The sequence below is a fragment of the Aythya ferina genome, assembly GCF_964211825.1.
Source record: "Aythya ferina genome assembly, chromosome: 5".
Classification (NCBI taxonomy): Eukaryota; Metazoa; Chordata; class Aves; order Anseriformes; family Anatidae; genus Aythya; species Aythya ferina.
In genome coordinates this window covers 52408525-52417149 of record NC_140301.1, presented here as the reverse complement: position 1 = coordinate 52417149, position 8625 = coordinate 52408525, and positions in this window count along the sequence as shown.

The following is an 8625-nucleotide window of genomic DNA, read 5'->3' as shown; positions in this document are numbered from 1 at the left end:
CTGCTTTTTCACAAGGGAAATAATCCCATCACAAGGCTGCAACTATATTAAGGAGCATTGGTTTGCTGTGTTCATCATATAAATACCAAATTGGGCTGTGTGCATGGAGTCTGACATTTAAGAATGAATGTGCTGCAGCAAGAATATCTGAGGCTTTGCAAGAATGAATGAATTTTGGCAGCATTGAACAATAGTTTTGCTTTTAAAGCCTGATTCCTTGCAAGTCAATGCTGGTTGTAAGATCTTCTAATGTATTCCTCTGTAAATTCACTTCTAATGCAGCAGGCTCCAGAGAAGGTCTCTGGAAGATTAGTTTCAGATCTTTAAGAGATTCTTCAACAATTGGGGTTCACAGTCTGGAGGAATAATGGACTGAAAAAGCTTTCACTGCAAAATCACAAGTGTGTATGCAAATGTGTGCTCATGGTGCTGATTCTTTACAAACTAATCATTGTCTCTGGGTTTCTAATGACTAATTTATAATTCCTGTTTGGCAATAACCAGAAGCAGGAGTTGCTGTCAGAGGGTCAAAAATAACAGGACTAACAAATAACTGCCACAGGATACATTGAGGGAAACCAGACCATGAAAGGTTCATCCCCTGCCTGTTGAAGGTGGTGGAGACAGACTTGGCCAACAGCTATGTCCTTGCCTACCCTGCCTAAACATGACAAAGCTCTGTTCAAAGTTAATCACGAGCCTGAAATAAAATTAAAAAAAAAGTGACAGTTCAGTTCAGGTAAGCACTCCGAGGTACAGATGGCTCTGTGGGCTGTCCAAGTAACTTTGGCCTGCAACAACAGGAACTGCAAAATTAATCTGAAAATATCTATTGCTTTTCTGCTTTTTATCCTGTCAGAAGTGCTGTAAGAACAGTTGTTTCTCAGATGATTTTGCAGCACTGAGACTCACTCAGTTTACAGCTTTGCCCCTGCAGCGTGGGTCAGGTTCAGGAGAGAGATTCAGAAAAAATAATTAAAAGACAATTACCAGACAAGACCCAAACACCAGGCACGGGGTGGTGATGCCCTCAGGGACAGACAAAGCAGGTGGCAGAACAGGGGGCAGACAGGAAAGTGATAAAAGTTCCTGTGTTGCACTCATACATTTGCTTGGATTTAGGGTTTGTTAGAGCCAACAGTTCATGCTGCTATTTGCCCATGTACTAGGACAGAGAAGAACACTTAGAGCTCTGCAACTTTTTGATATCTACTTCATAGCTTGCATCTGTCTCCAGCAATATAAGAAGAAGCCGCAGGGAAGGTGCCTGAAGTTAGCCTCTGAAGAGGTCAAGAGGCTTGTACTGCCTTCGTATCAACCAGAAACATCTATGGGGAAATCAATAATGCAACTTCTTTCCTTTGGATTTAATTAAAGAAACATTTCAGACTGCAATTTGAAAGCAAGCACACAAACCAGAAACCCATTGGCTTTCTCTTACAGCTACTATCTCCCCAGTGCACTGGAAAGTGAGGGGGAGGAATCATTCTCACATAACACGTAGAGAACAATTTTTTAATGTCTTAATTATTTCCCATGTGCACAAAGCTTTTCAGTCCTATTGTTTCTTTTCACAATCTGTTTGGGGTCATTGGTAAGCAGATCACTTTGCCCACCCAGAAGACTGTGAAACTCCAGGGAAAGCTAGAGAGCTGCATGTATGTTTGCTGGCCCAAGGTTACCACTCATGATGTTTACAGTCTCCCCCATGTCCTTTGAGTAATCAATTTATAATATGCAGTCTGAGTCTAGTTAAAAGCCCAGTGAAGACAATGCAGTTGGTATAAAACTCTACAGCAGCGCACTGATTATCAAAAATACATGACGTCCTCCATGATCTTTGGTTTTCTACTGGCTAAACATCAAGGCAACAGTCAAGTCTTAGATATTTTCCCAAATTATTTCTCCTCCCCAAATCCAGACTATTATTTCAACCTCCTAGCCAGCTTTTATACTGGCCAACAACTGAGCCCTGGGATCCCTGGTTTATGCTGTTGTAAGACTGAAACTGGGCTGAGCAAGACCATGGAAGATAGAGCCACCATCATAAGCTAGAGGGTCCTCTGCTGCCAGGGCACCATACGACTCTTTGCTGTCCTCTTACCGGCATAAGAAGGAAAAGATCCAGGAATTAAAAAACAATAGAACAAACCCATTTAATTCTGGAACAATTTGACCCTGGGAGATGTTAGTCACAACTTTAATACACTTCTATTTACATCCATGGAAAGTAGAAATGGTCAAAGCCTAAATTTTTCTGTATTTCAAATATAGGAATAAATGTAACTCATCACACTTCTAACACTGACACTGCACCATGTAGGTTCAATCCAGTCCTAGTGGAGCACTTTGTGCTTAGCAGTGTGCATTTCCTTTCCACCTGCATTTAACGTATGAGCTGAGTTGCAGTGAAGGAACTCAAATTCTTGCAATTAAATTTCAGTCTGTCTCTGCAGGACGACTTTGTGTATAAGCTATGTTTTAAGATATTCCAAGTATACATTTATTCCAAATGGAGGTAAATAAGTGAGTGACACTATGGTGTAGGTGGGATTTGTGAAAAAAAACATCAACTGTGGAATATCTTCTGGAAAAAGAAACACATTAATCTTCGAGGTGCTTATTTATAGTATACACACAGAGATATATATATCAGCAAGGGGTTATTCAATCACATGTAAGTTAACCTCCTGTTCAGTAAAAGACTTTCTCAAGGAATAGAATAAGCAATTGAGCCTCCAGAATACGCAAATGAAATTCCAGTTTTACTACTTTGACAATTCTGAATCAGTATTTATTCATAGCAATTCCTAAATTGTCACCAACTGCATTTTTGCACCGAAGTTCTATGCAATTGAAGATGTCCATTATGCCTCCCACCCTTATTTGCAAACTGCACTGAAGCAGAAGTCTTCCTCCTGTTGAAATTTCTGCTGGTCTGGAGCTGGGACAGAGAGTTCATGCAACTTGTCACTCCTACAGTTTTTCACCCCTGCTCCCCAAAAGCAGGACCCCAAGCACCCAAAGTGACCCAAGCTTGAATCGAACTTGGTCTTGATTAAAGACCAACCATTTTTAATTTGTAGAAGAGGAAGTAGATCTTTTTTTTCCCCCAGTTGAACAGGAACAGGAGTTTGTTAGGAAAGCATAACAGGTGAAGCTGAGAGCTATCTAAATATAGTTGCCTTCACAGGGGGGAAATAAATTATTTTTTGACAAATTCTTTGACAAATTCATCCTGGGATTGGAATTACTCTTGGAGATGAGAACAAGGAAAGCAAAGCTGTGACTTGTAATCATTAGAAGTGTTGCTGTACTCTTAGAGGCAGCATCTGCTTCTGAATTGGCCCAGCTGAGACCTGTGGTCACCTTGGGGTCTTGGGTCTCTGCCTCATCCAGGCTTGGTATGACTAAGTTCATCAGATGTTGTGCCAAGCTCAGTCACTGGTGCAGGCTGTAAGTGCAGAAGCTCTAACATGCAAGGTTGTACAGCTAGTCCTTAGTTGTACAGACTGGAGTCTGCATGGCTACAAATGAGGGCTGTAAATCACCACAAGATCTTGCCAGATTTCTTGAGGAAGGCTCAATTTATTAATGAAATGAGCATTGTTAAAAAAATTTTGCAGTAAACACTTGTCAGGCTGGGGGGAAAATAATGTTCTAAAATCTCAGTTTCTTTTGTTTCTTAGTCAGTAATGGCAGGATGTATCATGAAAGCTAAATTTCTTGGGCAGGTGGAGACAAATTTTCAAGGGGGTCCTAGGGAATCTGAGCTTCCCTCATCAAGCAAGTACTGGGCACTTTCTGAAGCTGTGGAGATGATTGCAGCTGTGCATGTTCCTGGGGAGAATGACAAAAAGTTGGATCTCCAGTTTAATGGCACAAGATGGGGGGTGGGGGAACAACAGAACATATGGGAAAACTGTCACTCTCATCCCTTAGCGGTATCATCTAATAACATGAAATTCTCCCCAGGACTCTTGGGGTTAGGATTTATAACATGGCAGAAATGCCTTTCCTAACCAAAGGTAATGTGGAAACCTGCTAAGGTATTTGGGAGGTCATTCCAAACAGAGAAGCTGAACAAAAAAGCTGCAGGCATCCCTGGGATGGGAGAGTACAGGTGTTTCAGGCAGCTCTGCCAGTAGTTCAAAACAGGAAGAAGAAAATACTATATGTTTTTTTGGAACATATCGGAAGAACACGAGTTTGTAAAATATATTTACCCACACTGGTATTTAGCCAGGGCTAAGGAGAGAGTACTTTTGACAACCATATGTGGTCAATATTTCGCAGAAAGCCCCAGGTCAGCGGTCTCTGAGCAGGCGAATGGACTTCCAGCCTGGCCACTGGGGAGCTCTTCTCTTCTTCACCGGGTGCTTCCGAGATGAAATGCCTCCGCAGTGTTTAACCACGTACTGAGCACATACATCTAACATCCCAACAGCTCCTAGCACACCTGTGCAGCCTGAGGTGACTACATAAAAGAAGCTAATAAAGCAGTACTTACATTTCATTCATTTTATTCACCGGCTTGAGATTTCATGGATGGAACGAAGCACAGCTGGCCTTTGGATGTTAAATATGCTTCATAAGCCAACACCGGTTCAGCACACAGGCAGAAGCCTTCTTGTCTCGTGGCTCTCCACAGGCAATAGAGAGGAAGTATGTTGGCACTCTCACAGCTGGCAGTGGGGCTGGCACCGGAGAGCTGTAAATACTGTGTAGGCATGATGGTGCAGGCTGCCAGGGTGAGAGCAGGTCATCATGCCTCGAGGGGCCCCTAGCCACCCGCACAAAGGCAGGATGAACAGCTCTTTGCTCATTTTTAACCCAGGGAAAGGGCAAAGGTGAGGGTGGGTGACTGAGACTTAGAGGCAGGGCTGACCTGAGAGGGGCAGATGCTGCTGGGAGAGGAGGTGCACCTCAGGAGGCCTGGGGACTTTTTCACCTCACCAGAGGAAGGAGCTGCCTGTAGTTGTGACCAGGCTTACCCCCATTTGGTACCAAAATCAGTGTCCAGATACCCAGACCTATGAGCCGAGTACATAGACCTTTCCAAAATCAGCCATAAACATTGTGAATGGCTGGTACCTGAGTACAGCTGAGAAGTGGCAGCCAAAAGTGTCTTACCAAATGTCCTACCTGACCTAAAGTTTCTTTCTCAACATCATATTTCTCCCAGGAGAATATCCTTACACATCCCCCTGATCATGTGAATAGCCAGTCTGCAGCCTGGAGTCTTTCTTCAGGCAATCCTACCTGAGCAGGGTCCGCATGGAAGGAAAAGCAAATCCAACAGCAGCTAATATGCCAGGCAATAACCATATTTCACTGAAAGCAGCCCATGATGTTTTTCTTTCTAGGCAATAACTATCAGTTTTAGCAGAGCCCTGCATTCCTTTGATGGTGGATGAAAAACTGATAAACGAATGAATAGAAATCCAGCCTCTATGTGCAAAAACAGTGCATCTGAAATAAATAAATAATCAATCAAACAAACATACAAATAAATAAATGCACAGTGACACTCAAAAGGGCTCACGCTGAAGATTTTGGCTCTGCCTTTCAACTGCCCCCAAGGCTGAGGATGCTCAGAAGTAGGATTTCAGCTTTGGCTGAAATCTTTTTCAGCTTTGGCTTCTCGTAAGCCAAGGAGCCATGTGAAAATTTTGAAAGTAAATTGCTTAAATTGAGATTTTATGAGCCAGAAGTTTAATTTATCCCCTCTCTTCTCTCTCTCTCTCTCTTTTTTTTTTTTTTTTATTTTATTTTATTTTTATTTTATTTTATTTTATTTTTTTCTGAAAGGGTAAGGTATGAACCTTCTCTTAAGGCTTGCACTATCAAATGGCATCCTAATTTCTGTACTATCTCCAGTTCCTTAAGTCATGTTTTCACCACATTTACACATAGGCATTGCCCAGTGATTTAGTATAATTTACCATATGGCAGTAGAGGAACAAATTAAGCTCTAATTTTTTGTTAGGAAACATTTTTTCAGGCAATGTTGGAAACTTTCATCAGCTTGTCTTCATGGTAAACTACCAAAGTAAGCCTACCCCAATTAAACATACATATGTATATATTAATACTTGCAGAAGACACCATCATCTTTAAAAATGATTTTAAAAGCCCTTCGTACCTCCAAGTTCTAACACTACAAGTATTTTCCCCAGGGCACTTGATTACAGTAGAATTGTCTTTTCGATTTGCAGAACTCAGAAAAGTCAGAAGATGGCAGCAGTTCATTCATGCTTTAAACGATCCCTAAATCTCATGAACACAGCAGCTCTTCCTTAAAGTTGCTCATGTTATGCAACCATCTAAGAATATAGATTTATAATCTACCAAGCAAAATCATTTTGCTTACCTAGATTCTAGAGTCATCAAAGCTCTTATTTCTGGTACTATTTTTTTTTCCTTGTCATCAAAGCAGTGGAGAAATTTTCAGGGAACAGGGGAAAGAATATTGTAATGGAAAGAGTTTTTAGATGATTTCATTTAATTCCAAACATATATTTTCAGGATCTTTAAAAATTTCCCTTGTTTTTACTTCTACTTTATACAAATTCCACAAAAATGTGATTTTGATATCTGCAAATATCAGTAGATGTTAAAAGGAATATTTTTTTCCCTCTTTTACAGTAGAATGTTTTTCTCCTGCTTGATGTTAATCTACATACCTCATCATTTTCACACTATCAGCAGTGGGCTCTTGTCTCTCCAAAGATTCAATAGTGTTAATGTTGCAGTAATGACCTATATTACTAAATTTTCTCTACCTTGAGAAAATATATCACAGTACATTTAAACTATGACATGAAGTCTTAGCATAAATAATTAAACAAAATTACAGCCATCAAAAAACAAAGCAGGCCAGAGCCAAGCTGCCTCGGAAGAAATCTAGGGTAACTCCATTCCTGCCAGAGGAATTATTCCCAACTGACACCAGCTTAAGGGACGCAGAATCTGGCATCCTAGCTTTTGTAATACAACCTCCTTGTCATTGTGTGTTCACTTATTCACTTAATTCATAAAATTCAATCAATCACAATGGGCCACCCAGCCACTAGAGTGAAGAAAAGAAAATCTATTGTATATGATATTTCTTTGATCAACTACGTCTGAAAGTACGTTTTCCCCTCCTGCCCCCCAGCAGAAGAATGCATCAGAGACTGGGGCTGACATTGTGGTGCTGGGATCTGATATCTCCCTCCAGCCTCATTTGTATTGCTTTATTGACATGTTAATGACAAAGTACTTCCCCAGGTCCTATGAAGTACAGAACAAGTCAGAGAAATTAGAATAATACCTAGTACTAATTAGAACCCAGGTATCTGCCTGACATGCTCGCTTGTTGTATTTAGCAGCTTCAGATACTTGTATGTTGATTGATTGCCTGCTTGCTTGCTTGATTGATAGAGAGGCTCCACTGAGCTCATAGACACACACACACGAAGGGAAGCTTTTGATGTCAATACGAACAAAGATAATGATAGACTTACAAACAATGCCAAATGCTGAGTCTATGAATTAAGCATAATGCAAACAGAAAATGTGCCCAGCACTGTTCTAAGAGCAAAGAGACTAGAAGGAAGATGTGTTGTGTATGACTGAACCTTATAGCTACAGGCAAAACTGTACTGTCAGGAAGATTTGCAGGTGATGCTTCTGATTGTCTGAAGAACTCTGTACATAAGCAGGGCAATGGAAATTAATCCAAACCCTTCCTTCCCAGCTCCACAAACACTCTTTTGGAAATTGGCTTCTAGAGCTGGGCTGCTCTGGAAGAAAAGTGTTTATCCAGAAAGGAATCAGATTGATTTTCTGTATGTGAAGATCACAGACATGCTTCTCTACTGCCATTAGGGCATTAACTGATTCACGGCATGCAAAGGACAGAAAAGACCAGTAAAACATTGAACTAGAGGGCTGCAGATTCTTCTCCACATCTTTCCCCCATCTGCCCACAAATAAAAATATTTAACAACAAACAGAAAACACAAAAACTTAAAGGGGCACCTTGATCCTCGGATGCTGCTGAGCCCATCTTTCTCTGCTGCCTTTGATCTGTACTCCCCTCCTCTGTTCTGCACAGTGACAAATGCACTGCACACAGGGCACAGAGTGCAGCACAGCAGGACAGATCCTTTTAGCTGGAGCTGTGCAAAATGTTCATAGCAGAGCCCCAAATCACAAGAAACTTGCCTGGCTTCAGGTTTCATCACAAACTTGGAACTCAGACCACGTTTGTCAAAAGGTTACTGAGATTTGCTAGCCCTTTGAGAAATTTCTCTCTTTCTTTCCCTTGTGCTCTCCTTTTCTCTCTTTCTCTCTCTAATCTGCCTGAATTTCTAAAGCCATTTCCACAGTATTTAGGAGATAGGAGGACTCACAGGTATGGATTAAAAAACCTGCCAAAAGAACTCTCTCATGGTGTCAATTCAAAACCAGGTGAAAGTAGGTGATTCAATTCCAGAAAAACAAAACAAAACAAAACAAAACAAACAAACAAAAAAGCCACACAACTAACATTCTCTCAGTTCCTGCACATTTATGAACCACAGACTCAGTTCATCAATGTTTTGAGCATCTTCCTTGAAAGTGTCTCAGTAATGCCAA